General features: G+C 34.6%; 2 long non-coding RNA genes across 2 annotated transcripts; both read left to right on the top strand.

Moving 5' to 3' along the window:
• The first annotated feature begins 7,655 nt into the window (after positions 1-7,655).
• Positions 7,656-8,585, top strand: LOC139819466 (uncharacterized). The gene is made up of 3 exons (XR_011733738.1): positions 7,656-8,097; positions 8,179-8,355; positions 8,434-8,585. It is a non-coding gene; the product is annotated as an uncharacterized lncRNA (long non-coding RNA).
• Positions 8,586-17,649: 9,064 nt separating this feature from the next.
• LOC139819334 (uncharacterized) lies at positions 17,650-20,291 on the top strand. The gene is made up of 3 exons (XR_011733701.1): positions 17,650-19,142; positions 19,211-19,379; positions 19,765-20,291. It is a non-coding gene; the product is annotated as an uncharacterized lncRNA (long non-coding RNA).
• The last annotated feature ends 386 nt before the right edge of the window (positions 20,292-20,677 follow it).

Below are 20,677 nucleotides of genomic sequence, written 5' to 3' on the forward strand. Positions count from 1 at the left end.
CGCGCGGCGAAAGGGTTCGGTTCGCGCCCGCTACGCGACGCATCGCCGGTATATTTTCGCGTGATTAAGATTCAACATCGACCTTTATATCTAGGGCAGCTCGGCAGGGTTTCTTCAGCGTTCTCAAGTTCGCTCGTGGCGGACAGCTGACCGCCACATCCTATAACAGCAACTTGTGTTTTTACTGCAACAGACGTCTCGTTTTTTGTCCATCAGCCATATTTTTATTCTTTGCTCTCTAAATTTCCTATACTTTCTTGAAATCTTTTGCATATTATGACTATATCCTAGCCGTGCAAGATTAGTATAATATTTACTTTGTTCGTGTACACTTGTATTGTCGAGAAAAATTTTCTGCGTGTAACGATTCAAACCGATAGGAACCGATTGAAATTACATCTTTGAATACCAATCCGTTTCAATCGTTTTCAATCAGTGTAATCGTTATAAAATCATAACAATTCAAATCGATAGAATCCGATTGAAATTACATCCTTGAATACCAATCCGTTTCAATCGTTTTCAGTCGGTGTAATCGTTATAAATCCGTGATTTCCGGATCAAGAATCCAGATTCATGCGGATTCAAAATTTTTAATCGGATTCAATCGGTCATTTTTAGAAGCCACGACGCCGCCCTCCGGTACGCGCTCTCGCTCGGGAAAACGTTGTAATACCGCGACACGTATGGCTCCTTGAGACCGAATATCGAATGGCGATCGACAGCGAGAGCGAAGGGCCTCGGGCAGTAATCGGCAGTAATGCCAATCCATTTTAATCAGGTGAATAAAGTGACCACATGAATCGTATTGAATCCGCATCAATCGTAAAATTTTAATACAACACCGAAATCGGATTTAATGCGATATTTCCGGATTCATCTGAATCCGACTGAATCGGTTTCAATCGTATTAATCCTAATCCATTTTAATCGGGTAAATAAAATGACCACATGAATCGTATTGAATCCGCATCAATTGTGAAATTTTAATACAACACCGGAATCGGATTTAATGCGATATTTCCGGATTCGTCTAAATTCTACTCAATCGGTTTCAATCGTATCTGCGCTTAATCCATTTAAATTGGGTAGTGAAAGTAGCTATGTGAATCGGATTAAATCCGCTTTAATCATTAAAATTGTATATAACACATAATTTTTACGTAATAGAGTTCTTACTACAGAATTTCCTTTTGGTAAAGTCATGAATTCCATATTTGCAAAACTGTAAAATGTTTTTATTTAATCCTTCGAGAACACAGGGTTAATTTGGCCCTATTTTTTTGCCAGAAAAATTTTTAGTCAAAAATATTAAACATAAAAAAATAAAATTTTTTTCGTAAAAAACATTTTTTTTTTTTTTCAAAAAAACACTGGGTCAATCTGACCCTACACACTTTGATCGTCTACCATTTTAAATTGACGAGTGCGATCACCTTGAAAAAATTCCCAGATGTACTTGAAACATTGTTAAATCAATTGATATAAATAAAAAGTGCCGTTGGAATTATTTACATATTTTAAAAAATTAAAAAAAAATTTTTTTTTAGTTCTCCAATGGCACTTTTTATTTATATCAATTGAATATCAATTGATTTAACAATGTTCCAAGTACATCTGGGAATTTTTTCAAGCTAATCGCACTCGTCAATTTAAAATGGTAGACGATCAAAGTGTGTGTAGAGTCAGATTGACCCAGTGTTCTCCGTGAATGAAAAAAAAGGTGTGTTTTCGAAGGGTTAAATAAATGCTGCACATTGTAATAAATTTGTAGTACAAAGAATGGAATTATAATAAAGTAGTAAATAATCCTGTTCATATATCCGGAATTCACGGATTCTATCAGTTTGAATCGGTCGGTCAATCCGTTTAAATCATTATAATTTCGTGATTTCGGAGTTCACGAAATCATAACAATTTAGACTGATTCAAACCGTAAAATGTTTTTATGCAACTGTAAAATGCAAATGTAAAATGTTTTTATGCAACACTTGCATGGAAAGTGCCCCATTACGCACGCTACGCGTGCGTGGTAGACCACTTTCCAGGCACTTGCAACATAAAATAGGGAGTGTAAGTCGTGTGTAAAGATGAAAATTCCCGGGTGCGGTTACCGCACTCGGGAATTTTCATCTTACCCCACTTGTTACACAAATAACTATTATTTAACCCTTCGAGAACACACAGGGTTAATTTGACCCTTTTTTTTTGCCAGAAAAATTTTTAGCCAAAAATATTAAACATAAAAAAATAAATTTTTTTTCGTAAAAAACATTTTTTTTTTTTTCCAAAAGAACACACTGGGTTAATTTGACCCCTACACACACTTTGATCGTCCACCATTTTAAATTGACGAGTGCGATCAGCTTGAAAAAATTCCCAGATGTACTTGGAACTTGGCGTGTGTGTGTGTGTGTGTGTGTGTGTGCCATTTGCAAAGATCTTCGAATGGCTTTTCTTTTGTGCTGTCTGTTACTCTCTCGCTTTCGCCGTCCCCCTCTACACACACACACACACACACACTTTCTGAGTAGAGAGGGTTTGGAGTCGGTAAATACCGTAAAAATGACGAGCTACGGGGTCCTTATCTCTGCAAGTGACACACACATACACACACACACACACACACACACACACACACACACACACACTCACACTGAGCAGAGAGGGTTTGGAGTCGGTAAATACCGTAAAAATGACGAGCTACGGGGTCATTATCTCTGCAAGTGACACACACACACACACACACACACAAAAGCACATACAGAAGTGAGAGGCAAGGGGACTCACTTTAATCAAGCACCCCAATGAGATGTAAACCCGACCGTGCGACCTCCTACGTTCGCGGTACATCTTGGGTTACGCTAACGCCGGCGGTAACTAATGCGACACACGCGCATGCACGCAAACTTCTTTTTTAGGTCATGTTTGCGCGTTGAAATTGTTTAGCACACCTTTTTTGTAACGGACTGTCGATTACACTGTTACACCGCCAAAAATCGCTGTTTTTTACCTACATAACCTTACTTTCTTGAAAATCCTGACGTGTTAGAGCAAAATGGGGCCTTGTTTCGATTTTAGCTACCCAAAATCTATAAAAATCGTCTATTGCGGTCCCAGTTGCTCTCTGAAAAATTTTTTTTGTGGTCCTGTGTAATCATATATGAATATATACTCTATAATGGATCTATCCATATAAATTTGTATAACTGTTATAAATATTCTTCTAATAGTATATTATTTTACTTGACAATATCAAATTAATATAAAATATATTATTTTTAGTTTCAGTTTACACAATTGCGTTTTAAGTCCGACAAAGTCCATATTGGCACGCAGTGCCAATTTAAAAAACTGAAACATGTATTTAATAATAATTGATATTGTGAAATATTATTAAGCATCAATATCCGCTTCGACCGAAAACGGCACTTCTCATTGCTTATATGTTATTTTAAGTTTTTTTTTTTCCAATTTTGTATAAGATACTTAATTTTTTTAATTGACATATTAATTTTTACTTTCCATGGAAAGATTGAAGGTTTGGTTGAAGGTCTGTTAATTTCCATGTAAAATTGTAGTATCTTATAAACATCTAAAAAAAGCAAATTTATGTAGATTTTCATAAATTCACGAGTTGTAAAAGGCTTAAGGATTGTGTCGTTTTCTGTAGAATCTTGTAGTATTGTATGCAAAATTACAACCATTCACGAATCAGAAATTTATATAAGTAAAAAATTGTACATTTATGTATTTTTCTATTGGACTTTACAACAGACTATACGAAAATAAAAACATAAGTATTTTGACTTCTGCGAATTAAGAAGTTATTAATAATAGATAAATTTTAGAAGATTTGTGTAAAAACTTGTAACATTTAACTAAAAATTACAAAGGAGGAGGGTCCCTAAGGCCTGTTTTCGGCACCCCTTCAAAATAATTCGGATTGACATGGAGGTATAGATGACGCATCAAATACAACTTTTGAGAGCGTCACACATCGCAACCATTTGGAGAAATGCTTATTTGCAGCATATGACAAATTTGTCTCCGATTGAGAATGGCTGGAAAGAAGTTGACGAAAAGTACGAGTTTACTTGGTTCGAAGGAGTGCAACTGCCCCCGTTCGTGAGCGATATATATTACTTGAATCGAATGAGGAAGAAAATAAAGGTATATTTCATAAATTAATTTTATTTTAAATAAATGCAAAATTAATTTTAAATAAATAAACTAGTAATAAAGTTATAATAATGATGCAACAAATAATTTGAAATTAATAAAGATACTTATCATTATAATAACTAATTATTCATTTATAATATTTTAGTTTATAAAAATATAAAGAATTTTGGTTTAAATACTGTTAATAAATCTTTAATCATGACTTTAGAAATATGATTTTAAGATAATAATTATTTTTTTGCAAATAAAACGAGTTAATTAGTTTAGTTCGTAAAAGTTTTGTTTTTATCGCAGCTTATTAAAATCGTGTAATTTTAATAATAAATTCAATTTTGAATCATTTTCAGATCATGAACGTACTCAATCAAAGGAAATCGAAGAAGAATCCGATGACGATACCGACAATACCGAGCTCACCGATGATGAAAATGAAAGTTCATCAGAAATTGAAAGTTTGATTACAGATTATCCAGATGAATAAATTAATAATTTTAATAAATAAAGTTAATTGATTTTTACATAATTAATTACACATCATTCCACTACTAATAAGCACGAAATCGTTTAATTTTCTCCTTTTAAACAAGTAAAATCTTTTTTAATGAGTAATGCGTTAATAATATCAAGAGACACGGTAGTGTCTCGCGCCAAGTACACGCGAAGCGAGACCGCACCGTGACTCTTTTACGCGACGCAATGGGTTGCGAGTATACGAGATGTTGAGATCTCGATAACGAGTGAACGGATCAAGTTCTAAGTAGGCTTGATCGATAGCTTGGGGTCCAATTAGGGGGGGTTTTCTTTTATAATATTCCGCTACGTGCCCTACGAGCGGAGATATTGCGACGCAAAGTCCAAATGTCAAAATTTTATTTTAAGATACTTCTACGTCGACCGCTCTCATTCATTATAACATACATGTAACAAACAGAGAACAGAGAAATGTCACTTTCACTTTTTCGACACTGGCGGCTAGCGGCGTTAGTATCGCAGTGCAGTGTAGTGCAGACAATGCGTTCGTTTAGCGCGCTGTCAGTCAGTTCATCAGTTATAACCTATCTCGAGAGAGACACGGTAGTACGCGCGGAGCGAGACCGACCGTGACTCTTTACGCGACGCGACGATTAATTCAAGGTAATTGTTTTATGTAATTATCCTATAATTATCTTATTCTATATATTACTGTTATACTTGTACTATTTTATTTACTGTTTATATTGTTTATATTATATTATTTTTTATATTGACAACAGGGAGCTGATACTGAGATCAAGGAGCCTGTTCACACGAGGCGTTTCTGCCGCGCGATTGCGGCCGCGCGTTAACGTTTGCACGAGCCGCACGTTGTCGCGAGGTATAAGGTGCGACAACGCGCGCATACGCGCGTACGCGAAACGGCAGTAACACCGTAATCGTGCCGGTGATATACTATGAATTGAATTGCTTCGTGCTTATCTGGAGATTTCGTATCCCTTCATCGTGTTACCACCGCTGCCGGAAAAGAAGGTTCTCTACGCTTGGCAGAAAGTGACGACTGACACGTTTGATCCCGGCTTCGTTGATTGCAGAAGGGTAAAAGTTTACAATAACAAACACAGCTCGGATTACTTTGACCTTGACATATGTTGTCAAGGACATAATACTGAGTAAATTTTCCTTATAACTTAATCGGCGGTCGCTGCTTATTAAAAAGTTATTAACAAAAAAAGGTTTGGCTTCACCTCACCGATTTCAATGACCTTGATATATGTTGTCAAGGTCATGATCCCGAGTGACCTTCAGAAGGTTTTAGCCGTCGCTCGCTATTCGTTAAAAAGTTATTCACAAAAAAAGTTTGGAAAATATAGCATATATAGGTACATATATAGGTTAGTTGACGCGCTTTAAACACTTAGGGGAGAGTGGGCTCCCTTGAGCCACGGGGTCCAATGTGACAGTGCGAGTTTTCTGTATTAACGTTCTGCAAAATAGTGACGGTGGTTATGAAAACTTTCGTTTTCAAAACATATAACTTCCATCAAAAAATTATGCCGAAATAAGCATATATACTTTAGTTAAAGGCAGATATGTAATTGGAGCCTTGCAAAGTAAATTTTTACTTGTCATAACTTTTTGATATTTATGGATTTCTAAGGATTCTACAGTTAAAAAAAAATTCGTAAGACGTTCGTCGGGATCTAGGTTCAATACCAAAGTACGTACAAAAACGTTTAATTGTTTTGTATCTGAAATATTTACGATAAATAATATCAATGTTCAGTGGGGTCCAATGTGACGCAGGTTGATGGGGTCCTCTGTGCCACGCTTACAGAACTACACTTTTTCCTATAAAATGGAATAATTTCCATCGATATAATCATCTCCACACTTTTATTTTCTCTTTTTTTCATTCTTTAGTTACAGATCACATGTAATCGAGTCGCTGTGAGGCTTTGTTTTCAGTTTTCAATTAGATCTCTTCTATGTGTACCCTACACTATGGCTCAATCGACCCCACGCTTTTGGTCCACTGTGAAAAACGCAGCATTTCGAAATATCATTATTTTTGCAAAATATTTCTGAAAATTTACTTCTTAAATCATTTACAAACAAAGTTTATTATATTAAACATCGAATAGTCTCATTTATATTATAATAAAGTTATTAAAAATCATTTTTAATGTGATTTAAAAAAACGTGGTTCAAGGGTGCCCACTCTCCCCTAAATACTTTTAAAGCGCGTCAACTAACCTATGTAGGTTAGTGATCAACGATTTACTGCTTTAAATGTTGTGTTTTTGTAAAGCAGCGACTTTTTCGCAAAATAAAGTATTCTCTGCTTTAACAAAAAGACTTTCAATTTATCAACAATTTACTGCTTTAAATGTCGTGTTTTGGTAAAGCAGCGACTTTCTCGCAAAATAAAGTATTCTCTGCTTTAAAAAAAACGTAATATTAGTCGTTTATGCCTTTCAATACTCAAAATAGCTGCTATATTTTCCAAACTTTTTTTGTTTATAACTTCTTAATAAGCAGCGACCGCCGACTAAAACCTTCTGAAGGTCACTCAGGAGGGTGACCTTGACAACATATGTCAAGGTCAAAGTAATCCGAGCTGTGTTTGTTATTGTAAACTTTTACCATAACCTCAAATGAAATTGTGCATGTTGTTAGTATTCTGATTATACAATACATTTTTACTTTGTAGAGGTATTATATATTGACAGCAGAGAGCTGATACCGAGGAGATCATGGAGCCTGTTCACAGGTATATATTGACGGCAGGGAGCTGATGCCGAGGAGATCAATCCCGTTTACGCGCGAAGGAATTATCGTGTTATTATTATCGGTTCAACTTATTTTTTATTCTTTTTTAAGAGTTAGAAAAAGATAAAAATGCTCTCTTTTCATTTCATATATACATTTTTTTACATGTCCTCCTTCTCTCTTTTATTCACTGTTATCTGTTGTATCTCTCTTATCTTCCTTCTTTTTACGTCTCCCTTTCCTTTGATGTTACTTAAAAAAAATTGTAACTTTTCCATTTTTACTGTTAGTAGAATATACTTCTCAAATTTAACAATTTATTTCTGAAACATTCCGTATTATATTATGCACTATATAAATTAAACTATGTATAATATATATAAACTAATTATATGTATGTTTGTGAATTATAGCAATTAGATAAGGAACTAAAGTTTCGTCATATCTGAAAAATGGCACCACCGAAGGTATTACTCGGACAAAATCGACAAAACAGCACTGCAACTTTGAGGAAAGGAATAACGACCAGGAAGTCAAAATTCTTTACAGAGCAATGTATTACGACAACCCAATGTTGGTAGAGAAATTCGCGCCAAGCGAAAAGTGGAAGTTTTGCCGTTTAAAGAAAAAACGCATAAAAGATGCGCTTTTGCAAACATCACTAATGTATGTGTACTCTACACAATTATTATATCAAAATTAAATGTATATTTTGATTCAGTGGTAAGATTTAAATGCAATTTTTAGCTCGATTTTTATGTCGACGTCCATTCTTTCCTCATGAAAATCAAACCACTATTTTAATTTATCCCAAACACAGCATTGTAATATTTACATTATGTGCATGTACCGTCGGTCACGCGGAATGCAAGAGAAAATCCGCCGTTAAATTGAGCGAACATTCACGAATCCTGATACCCACAAGTAATTTCTTACAATCTTCTTATGATCCTGATTATCTTATAATTTGTATTTTTGTACGTGTATTTTATGCTTCGATAGAAGGAACGTGAAAAAGAGCAGGAAAAGGAAAGAGCACTAGCGGCGAAGCAGACAGAAAAGAACAAACAGAAGAGACAGATTTAAGCTTTGTCTTTTAATCTGGACGAAGACGAAGATGAAGCTGAAATGTCTTCTGACGAAGACAATGCCGAAAAATCTCCGCAGTCAGAAAATGTGCAATCTGATGGCCCTGCCAATCAATCAATCTTTTTAGAAGATTTAGAAAAATCCAGATGTAGATACATGTTTTTTGCCAGTAGGGAAAGGGACGAGGAGGAAAATAAACTTAGGGAAGAATTGTGACAAGAATGGGCTAGAAAGCAGAACGCGTTGAAGGAAGAAGAAATTGAGATCACATTCAGTTATTGGGATGGATCCTGACCATCGTCGGAGTGTTATAATGAAGAAAGGTAAATGTCTCAGTGGTTTAGAGAACGTTTAAGTTATTAAAATACTCCAGTGTCACTTTTGGAGTAACATTGGCATGATATATAATGTTCTGCTGCATAAATTAAATTTTTACATACAGGTAATTCTATCTATTAGGTTCTTCAGAGATGTTTAGAAGTTCTCAGGCGTGAATTCAGCGAGCTTAAAACAGTAATGGCAGATCAGTTAATGTATGTCAAGGAGAATCTTATATTACCGCACCATTATACGTTTTTAATTCATTCAGTTATGTGATAATATTTAATTTATTTACTCGATTATGTAGCTCTACTAAATAGTTAAGGTTTCGCAAACATTTGGAGGGAAAATAAAAATACATGAATAGTTTAATGACTTGAATATAATAATTACAATATGAAAATACAAAACCATACTTTAATTCATTCCGATAACAATCAGAAACAGTATTAAAATATTAATCCATGATCAGATCCTCTAACAGAAATCTATTTACAAATATTAAATGTATCATTTCTTGTCATTTCTTGAAGATAACTGTACAAAAATATATACAATTATATCGATTATAATCACGTATTATTCATAGGTTTGATACAAGTTGGATCCATGTATGTAATATTTTCGGGAAAATGGTTCATTATAATAAACTTTTTCTCAGTCGATCTGTTCAAGCAGTCAAGGAATCCGAACCAATAAATAACTAGTCCAGACCCGAATCTGTTCCAGTAGTTTCCAGTTTCGCATCGTTTTATATTCTTCATGTGTTTTTAATACATGAATTATAATTAATAGATGCTTATTTAAAAATTAATAATTAGTGGATAAGGAATAATCACATTGTCAGGTATTTTATTTAAAAATAATAATTGGTTTAATATAAATAATTTAATTATTGCAGATAAACATGATTTAAAAAACATGTTAATATTATATATATGTATATATACAATATATATGTGTATTTATATCTACTTAACATAGAGAATTGCAAGAATAACATTAAATATAATAAATACGTATTTAATCAATACATATTTAATAAATTTCAAAAATAGGAGACAATAGTTCTATATTATAACTATTATTACATTTAATGTTATAGCGATTCTCTATATAATACGAATATAAATACACATATATGTATATTTGTAAAAAATAAGAGGTTTTATATATATATATATATATATATATATATGTAGGTCCGGAAGTATGTTCCGGGACTTTTATTTTTTACATCGGTATATTCCAGGACATTTGGCAGTTTCCAGGACTGTCCTGGAAAAAAATTCATGTCCTACGGCACGTTTCGGGACAATTTTTTGAATCTGATTACATATATATGCGTTATATTCCAGGACTGTACATTTCAAAAAACGTAAACAGTCCCGGAACATACCTCTAGACCTACATATATATATATATATATATATATATAGATTTATTTAATTTCAGCTATACAAAGCCATGAAATGGACTTGGTTTACAATATACCTTAAACACACTCATACCAACTTTTTTAACGCGTGACACTGTTAATTCCTTATTCCTTACTTTTTTAATTTCTTCTAGAAAAATCATCCCTTAAACCCAACACGCCTAAACCTATTATTTACACGTTAAACTCACAACCTAAACTCAGAAATACTTGACTTAGTCCGCTTCGGCAGTCTCAAGCCAAGAAACGGACATTATTCACCCATACACACACACATACCTTCTTACCGCAACGCGCAACAACTAATATTCCCTATATTTCTTTTATTTCTAAATTTTTCCCAAATCTCTTTTAGACTCATATCTCGCTTTGTTTCTAAAATAACCTTCCTTATATCTTAAAACTTATAAAACTTATAAAACTTGAATTCTCTAAATCAATGCATATTCTTTATATACTTTATAATCCAAAACCTAATTCTCTCTTTTTCTTTATCCCTACCTTTATTTTAATATTACGACTATTTCCTGTTTTTCAACCACATCTTAATATGTTAATAATTCTTTACCTTTACTTTCAAATATTAACGCAACTCTCTCATCTTACAATACATATAATAAACTATATATATATATATATATATATATATATATATATATATATAAATTTAATAAAAATTTAATTCGTTGTTATTGTCAATTTGTGAATAATTAAAAAATAAAAAACGGAAATTTTTTGCCGATACTTGTTTATCACTACAAAATGCATGATATCAGCACAAAATTACCTTTTTCAAAAAAGGTAAAAAAAGGCGCCAAGTACACGCGCAATGTATGTTGTAAATCTAAAAATCTTAAATGGTAGTAGCTTTATTTCTTCCTAACAAAATAATTCACAAAATTTTGTTACCTAACTCAACCCAAGTGATATATGTATAGTAGCTTTACTTCTCCCTAACAAAATAATTCACAAAATTGCGTTACCTACTCTCTAAATTTCTTGGAGTGGAATCTCACTCCAAAAGAGTGAGATCCCACTCTTACGAATAATGAAAATACTGCCAGTCTAAATAGAGCGAATTTTCACTTTGCGAAAGAGTGCTTATTCACTTTTTACTTGGAGTGATTGTTCAACTCTGGAAAGAGTGACATGTTTCACTGAATAATTATTCACCCGACATAAAAAAAATTATTTATTTCGAAATTTTATTACTATTTTTTAACTAAATTTGTTTCTTAAGATGCTGTCTATGATTATAAATATTTTCTCGTATTTGAAAAACACACTTACCTTGGTGGGATTCGAACTCGGGACCTCTGCATCGTGAGCCAACTGCCTTACGTGGTAGACTACTTCTTAATTTGATGTAAGCGTGTATATATGGTCTACATATATCACAACCAGCGCAAATAAATAATTTTTCAAAAATCATCTTAAGAAACAAATTCAGTTTAAAAAGAGTAATAAAATTTTGAATTAGATATATGATATAATATTTCTTAATGTCGGGTGAATGTCAGAAACCAGTGCCGGATCATTATGAAATTTTGTGTTCGTAAATATATTCGTAAATAATCGGGGCCTTATGTTATGTAAGGCCATCCCTAACAAATTTCTACACAGGAACAATTGAACACGCGGGAAGCGGGAAGCGGGAAGGCGATTTCACTTCAAGTTGGAGTGAAGTTTGGAGTGATGACTTCACTCGAAGCGGGAAGCGGGAAGGCGATTTCACTTCAAGTTGGAGTGAAATTTGGAGTGACAATTTCACTCTAACAACTTCACTTTAAAAATCAGAGTGAAACTCAACTCTTTTTACCTTAGAGTAAATAAATTCACTCTATTGGAGCGAATATTCACTCTTTTTGAGTGAACTGGTCAGTAACTCCATGTTTAGAGTGAAAATTTCACTCCAAAAAATTTAGAGAGTAATTCAACCTAAGTGATACGTATTTCAAAAAAAGATGTAAAATCTTTAAATTGCGCCAATTGCAAAGAGAATATATACACTTTGAAAAAAAAATCATGCGTGTGGTCGCCACGCGCGTTAGAAGTGAAACTTCTGAAGGCAAGGCTTTGCCATAACTTTTCTGAAATTAATACAAAAACAATGCAACGGAATTAGTCACTCCAAGCCGCCCGCAACTTGAAAATATAGTGTTATACGCAGTTCTCACTATATCCGTCTTGCCAGTGCCGTACGCCTAATCGAATTTTCGTGACGCGTTTTCGAGTCGCAAAATCGAATTTACTTACCGATCCAAAAGGAGTTTCACTTTGTACGCCTGTTGGTCGAATTTTCGTGACACTATTTCGTGACGTTTTTTCGTGTCGCACAATCAAACTTACTACCGTACCAATTAAAGAAGTTTCATTTCGTACGCCAATTGGTCGAAAATTTTCGTTACACTTTTCGTGTCGCATAATCGAACTTACTACCGTGCCAGAAGAAGAACCGTCTCGCCAACGTTGTACGCCTATTGGTCAAATTTTTATTCCACTTTTCGTGTCGCACAATCGAACTTACTACCGTACCAAAGAAGTTTCATTTCGTACGCCTATTGGTCGAATTTTCGTTACACTTTTCGTGTCGCACAATCGAACTTACTACCGTACCAAAGAAGTTTTATTTCGTACGCCTATTGGTCGAATTTTCGTTACATTTTCCGTGTCGCACAATCGAACTTACTACCGTACCAAAGAAGTTTCATTTCGTACGCCTATTGGTCGAATTTTTGTTACACTTTCCGTGTCGCACAATCGAACTTACTACCGTACCAAAGAAGTTTCATTTCGTACGCCTATTGGTCGAATTTTCGTTACACTTTCCGTGTCGCATAATCGAACTTACTACCGTGCCAGAAGAAGAACCGTCTCGCCAACGCCGTACGCCTATTGGTCAAATTTTCGTTACACTTTTTGTGTCGCACAATCGAACTTACTACCGTACCAAAGAAGTTTCACTTTCGTTACACTTTTTCGTGTCGCGAATCGAATTCACTACCGTGCCTAAAGAAGTTTCACTTCAATAATTGTTGTGCAACTACTTTTAAAAAATAAAACAAAATTGTGTTACCTAACTCAGCCTAAGTGGTATGTATCTTTGTATTCCTGAAAGTCTTTCTATCAACCCAAGTGGTAGTAGTTTTAATTCTCCTTGATAAAATTATAATATTACAAAAAATTATTTTAATCACAAAGAATTGAAGAGGTAACATTATAAAATAAAAATATTTAATTAAAATAAAATAAATAAATTTTTCTTGTAAAAAACTTGGCGCTGCTTTTTTAAGGTCAACCCAGACAAACTTGCATAGGTGCATAAGCATATGCATAAAGAGATGGATTGGTCTATTTCCTTTTGCACATATACATGTAAACCAATCAATTTCTTACGCTTATGTTTATGCGCTATGCAAATTTGTCTGGACAAGAGCCTTTGCACAAGACTCTCGTATGATAGCGTAGCGTAACGTAACGTGGATTAACGCACAAGAAACGTATCGGTTAGAGCCTCCGCACAAAATTTTCGTATGGTAACGTAACGTAGATCAACGCACAAGAAACGAATTGACGTATAAAGCGTTATCTACAATGGCAGCAGGAGTATACAGTAAGACGTAAGCAGTAAGTTATTGACTAATGGGATTTTTGCAATTCAAGAATAATCGACTGTGATTGGTCAATAGAATAGCTTACTGCCTTACGTCTTACTGCATACTCCTGCTGCCATTGTAGACGACGCTTAACGCCGTAACCGATACGTTTCTTGTGCGTTGACCCACGTTTCGTTACACTACGTTGCCATACGAAAGTCTTGTGCAAAGGTTCTAAACCTTAAAAAAGCAGCGCCAAGTTTTTTACAAGAAAAATTTATTTATTTTATTTTAATTAAATATTTTTATTTTATAATGTTACCTCTTCAATTCTTTGTGATTAAAATAATTCTTTGTAATATTATAATTTTATCAAGGAGAATTAAAACTACTACCACTTGGGTTGATAAAAAGACTCTCAGGAATACAAAGATACATACCACTTGGGCTGAGTTAGGTAACACAATTTTGTTTTATTTTTTAAAAGTAGTTGCACAACAATTATTTTTCAAAGTGTATATATTCTCTTTGCAATTGGCGCAATTTAAAGATTTCACATCTTTTTTTGAAATACGTATCACTTAGGTTGAATTAGGTAACGCAATTTTATGAATTATTTTGTTAGGGAAAAATAAAGCTACTATACATATATTACTTGGGTTGAGTTAGGTAACGAAATTTTGTGAATTATTTTGTTAGGAAGAAATAAAACTACTACCATTTAAGATTTTTAGATTTACAACATACATTGCGCGTGTACTTGGCGGTTTTTTTACCTTTTTTGATTACAGATACGGCGGGCAACGAGCTACCGGCGCGCTCGTGCAGACGACTTTAAAGGGGGTGCCAGACCAATTTTCCAGCCAGTACAAGTAGCCAGACTTATTTTTTTATAATTTTATATATTTAAACTACCATCTTGACAAGTTACAGCTCTAATCAAATGATTCTACAAATCGACTTTTTACAACGACTTTGGAAGGATGCCAGACTCATTTTCCAGTGTCAGTTGCATGCCAGACTCTTCTAAAACATTTCTTTATACAAAAAACAATAAATATATAAAAGCTCAGCACTAATCAAATTCTTCCAACATAAGTGTTTTTTCGACAAGATCAAAGGCGCCGCAACGCCCATTCCAGCGAGACAGCGCAGCCAGACTCATCTGCATTTCATCAACAACACTATTAAAACAAAAGAAATTACTTTGTTCCAAGACTAATAAAATCGCTGACACTTTTGTGTCGCTACCTCTCGGACTATAACAAGGAAATATGAGAAAAGTAAAAAAAGTCCTATACTAATATGTATATAGACGACGGAAGGCGCACGGCGCGAGCGGCAACGCGGGCTCGCGCGGCGAAAGGGTTCGGTTTGCGCCCGCTACGCGGCGCATCGTCGGTATATTCTTGCGTGATTAAAATTCAACATCGACCCCTATATCTAGGGCAGCTCGGCAGGGTTTCTAGAGCGTTCTCAAGTTCGCTCGTGGCGGACAGCTGACCGCCACAGCCTATAACAGCAACTTATGTTTTTGCCATGACTGCAACAGACGTCTCGTTTTTTGTCCATCAGCCATATTTTTATTCTTTGCTCTCTAAATTTCCTATACTTTCTTGAAATTTTTTGCATATTATGACTATGACTATATCCTAGCCGTGCAAGATTAATATGGTATTTACTTTGTTCGTGTATACTTGTATTTTCGAGAAAAATTTTCTGCGTGTAACGATTCAAACCGATAGGAACCGATTGAAATTACATCTTTGAATACCAATCCGTTTCAATCGTTTTCAATCAGTGTAATCGTTATAAAATCATAACAATTCAAATCGATAGAATCCGATTGAAATTACATCCTTGAATACCAATCCGTTTCAATCGTTTTCAGTCGGTGTAATTGTTATAAATCCGTGATTTCCGGATCAAGAATCCAGATTCATGCGGATTCAAAATTTTTAATCGGATTCAATCGGTTATTTTTAGCAGGGAAGTGTGCTTTACATATGAGATCTTCTCGAAGATCTAGCCCAAACGTGCTAGCCCGAACGTGCTAGCCCATTGCTTTGCCCTTAAAAACATAATTTATTACAATGTAATTACAAATATTATGTTATTTTATAAGTCAAATAGTTTTTGTCAAATAGTTTAAACTTATTTTATAAGTTCATTTTATTTAATTTAACATAACTTAGTTTCTACATTTACGAAAACTTACTTTTCAATATCTTTTGAATAACGAAAAAAACTCTTATGTGAATTCGAACTATTATTAGTGCATTGTTTAACACTGCACTTAATATATCGTTCCTTTTTTTTTATCCATTTTTCATAATCTCTGAAAAATGACAACCACAGATGACAACTTAGGTCGGGCACATGTTTGCACATATGCACGTTCCTGTCCCCTTGTATTTCATTGGATCCTACCAGAAACAAAAGCTGCGCAGCTGTACCTGCGCGACCACGCATATTTTCGCTGAGTGCCCCTACTGGTTATACTGTGATCGAGATCTTAACATCTCGGGTACTTGCAACCCGTCGCGTCGCGTAAAAGAGTCACGGTCGGTCTCGCTACGCGTGTACTTGGCACGAGATACTACCGTGTCTCTTGATTTCGCGTCCCTCTGAATTTTTAAACAAAGGCCTGTACGTTACAAAGTCACATTGATTTGATATTATTTTAAATATCTATTATAAAAAGAGCAAGATGGATTCTCAAGAGGTAAATATCAAAATTATAATGGTATTATTCCTAACCTTCAAATATGCTTTTTTTTACAGAAAAAATAGAATAATTAAAATATGATAGGGGAGACCGGGGCTAAGCCGACACTATTTTTTCAAAGGCAATTTTTAATATTTAATTAAAATTTTTAGGCAAATTCAATGATATATATTTAAAGAGTGTTTCTTCAGGTACAAAATTGATTCAGGAAGTTTTGCTGTACGTCGCTTTGTTTTGCCGCCAGGAAAGGAAAAGTGACGCGAAGACAAATTTTCGAATTGAAAAATGACGGGGCGAACTCGACACCCCGCCGGGGCAAACTCAACACTTTGTTTGATCGACACAATTTGATCTGGAACTTATTTTTTTATTGTTTAAAAATAAAAATACATTGTTTATCAAATGAAAAGACATTGTGTATTAGAAACAAAAAGTCGGAATAAAGTAAACAATTATTTAAAATAACGAGAAAAAAAAATGAACGCGTGGACGCCACACGCGTTAGAAGTGAAACTTCTGAAGGCAAGGCTTTGCCATAACTTTTCTGAAATTAATACAAATACAATGCAACGGAATTAGTCACTCCAAGCCGCCCGCAACTCGAAAATATAGTGTTACACGCAGTTTTTACTATATCCGTCTCGCCAATGCCGTACGCCTGATCGAATTTTCGTGACGTGTTTTCGAGTCGCAAAATCGAATTTACTTACCGATCCAAAAGGAGTTTCATTTTGTACGCCTGTTGGTCGAATTTTCGTAACATTATTTCGTGACGTTTTTTCGTGTCGCACAATCGAACTTACTACCGTACCAAAGAAGTTTCATTTCGTACGCCTATTGGTCGAATTTTCGTTACACTTTCCGTGTCGCACAATCGAACTTACTACCGTACTAAAGAAGTTTAATTTTGTACGCCTATTGGTCGAATTTTCGTTGCACTTTTCGTGTCGCATAAACGAACTTACTACCGTGCCAGAAGAAGAACCGTCTCGCCAACGCCGTACGCCTATTGGTCAAATTTTCGTTACACTTTTCGTGTCGCAGAATCGAATTTACTACCATACCAAAGAAGTTTCACTTCCGTTACACTTTTTCGTGTCGCGAATCGAACTCACTACCGTGCCTAAAGAAGTTTCACTTCAAAAAGATTAAACTTTTAACTATCTTTTTTTGAACTGTCTGAAAAACAATTTATACACGTAAACTCGCGATCAGATGTGTGCACACATTCGTCATGAGCCATACGGTTGCATAAGATGCATTGTTTGTTATTAGAAGCTAATGAAATGTTTTCCGAACACACGCAACAGATATTCCTTAAATCGTCATCGGAATCGGACGAAACAGTGACCTTTTTTGCGATAATGTCACTTTAGGTTAGTGTCGTCTTTGCCCCGGTGGCGTCGTGTCGACTTAGCCCCGAACGTCGTTTTTTACTTTTGTTACTCCAAAAATATATAAATTTTGAAAATATGCAAAAATTATTATCGGATTCGTATAAAGCATCGAATTTCCCATCAAAATCACTTACCGGTAGATTCGCAAGAGTAAAGCTCGATGAAAGGGTAGACATTTTCGAGAGATCAGAAAATTTACTTTTCACTATCAAAAACACTTATGTCGCGTTAAAACGTACACTATAACTCAGAATGTTACCAACGTTCGTTGATAATACTGGCACATAAAGACGCCGTTACAGTAGCAAAGGCAAGTTTCTACGATAGATTTAAATTGGCAAAAAGCCTAGTGTCAAGTTCGCCCCGCTGTCGGCTTAGCCCCGGTCTCCCCTACATTTTTTTTACATATATTTAGCAAATTCGTATTGTGTATACTTGTGGTTTGTGCAAAGAAATTTGCGCAGAGATTCAAGATCACCCCTGTCTAGAGGGTTACACCAAACTTTACATTGACCAGAATCACTACTTTTACCCCATGCTAGGTATGTAATGTATAATTGTTTTTATTTTAAAGTTAATTAGGCAAATGATCAACAAAAATTAATTTTACCGATGATGAAAAAAGTATTGTCAGGCGGAGTATGATGCCAGACAACAAAGAGGCAATCGTTATGAATAATCAGGAAAATTTAAATCCGAATATCCGTAAGTAAACAACACGTCACGAATTTTGCTAAAACTTTTGGCTGTGTCTGCTTATTTGGCAACGCATGTGAATAAACGTCCGTTTTTCGTTCGGCAAAATTCCCTTAAATTTAGTCAATATTTACGTTATATTTGGACATTAATATATAGTTATTCGTGTGGTTGCCGCACAACTAGACACTTTGAAAATTTTTTGAGAATGACAAATTCTTGTAATTCGTCATTTTGCAGCTGAACCGGTCAGACTCTCCAGAAAATCGACTAGAGTACCCATCGCGAAAACTGCCCGAAACAAAAAACTAACCGATGTAGACGTGGAATTCTCATCCTGGAAGTGCAGAAACGGACTCCTTTATGGGATATCTCATTACCGTTGGAGCAAAGGAATCGAGAGACTGTACGGCATCTCTGGAATGAAGTCTTTGCAGAACTGAATGGTGAGGAATAATATGTCTCTTCACATAAGTGATTTAAGCCTCGTCTTGATTGTAATTTACCGTTATAGGCAAACTAAATGCAGCAAATGCTAAAAAAAATTTAAAAGCTTGCGAGACATTCCGAAAACTTGTTCAAGCTGAGCAGCGTGCCAGCGGTTCCGCAAGAATTGACATCAAGAAGAAGTGGAAATATTATGACGCGATAGAATTTCTCCGCGATTCTTACCTGTTACGACCGTAATACTTCTTTCTTTAAATCTTATTAGTATTGGTTTTATAATAATAGGTAATAATTATTATTATTACAATTTTTTTTGTAGAACACACAAATGTGAGTCAGGATTTTCTTAGCAATTTATATTTTATATATACATACCTTTTATGATGCTGTATTAGCGTACAAAAATGTAGCCAGCTATCACAAATTTTCAGAACTTTTCAGCGTAAAAACACATTTTCTGAAAACTCGAACCTCCTTAAAATGTTTCATCAATTTTCTTAAGGTCAAATACCAATATCCTTCTATTTCTTTTTTTTTCTTAGAGTAAACAGATTAATAATAATAATAATAATAATAACAATAGTGATAATGATAATAATGGCAATGATAATTATGTTACAGCTTCAGCAGACTCACGTAATAGAAGATCTCGCAGAAACACAGTCACAGATGAAGAATCTGTAAGCGTAATGAATAGAATCGCAGATGCCTTGTGTAGAGAGAAGTCAAATATTGTTTTACCAGCACCCTCTCCATCGGATGAAGTTGACGCTATGTTGCATACAGCAGGATTCCAGTTGCGTCCACTACCGTACGCGAGACGGATGAAAACATTTTTGGACATCATATAAATGGTTCACACTGGACTGATGACTGAGGAAACGCAATAAAACGAATATCGAGGAAATGCAATAAAAACATTATGTTTTCGTTTAAAATATATTTTATACATTACATATAAAAATGTAATATCAAAATAGTTTAATACATTAATATGACAGCGTGCGACATTGAAGCGTGCAATAAAAGTGCCAAATTCAGTTGTGATTTTTATTTAATCCTTTACCTATAATGAAACTGCAACGGGTGCTTTATTTTTATTTTGCAAATTTTTGCAAAATTTCTTTACAGCAGAATATTTACATAACCGAACAGAGAGCGTATTAAAAATAAAGTTAAAAAAAAATTACACGCGCATGTAAATTAATCCTACTTAAAATGTACTAAGTTATTCCATCATCGCTTAAATTAAAGGGATTGTTTTAGTTACGATTATATTGCCAGGGAACAGCTCCTTCTCCATTGAAAAAATCAGAAAATTCTTGCCTAATAGCTATGGAGATCGGTTACTGTTATGGTTACCGTAAATACTATAACATCTTGGAGTGCCGAATCCCCTACTTCTTATCTCCAAGAAGCAGGAATTAAACCGTTAGAACCATATTGATCAACCATATTTGGTGAAATACGCTCATTTGTATCGTTACGCTTTCGAAGCCAATTATGGAGACATATGATGGCCTTAATCACGTTA

Source organism: Temnothorax longispinosus, chromosome 9 (genome assembly GCF_030848805.1).
Source record: "Temnothorax longispinosus isolate EJ_2023e chromosome 9, Tlon_JGU_v1, whole genome shotgun sequence".
In the NCBI taxonomy this organism is placed as follows: Eukaryota; Metazoa; Arthropoda; class Insecta; order Hymenoptera; family Formicidae; genus Temnothorax; species Temnothorax longispinosus.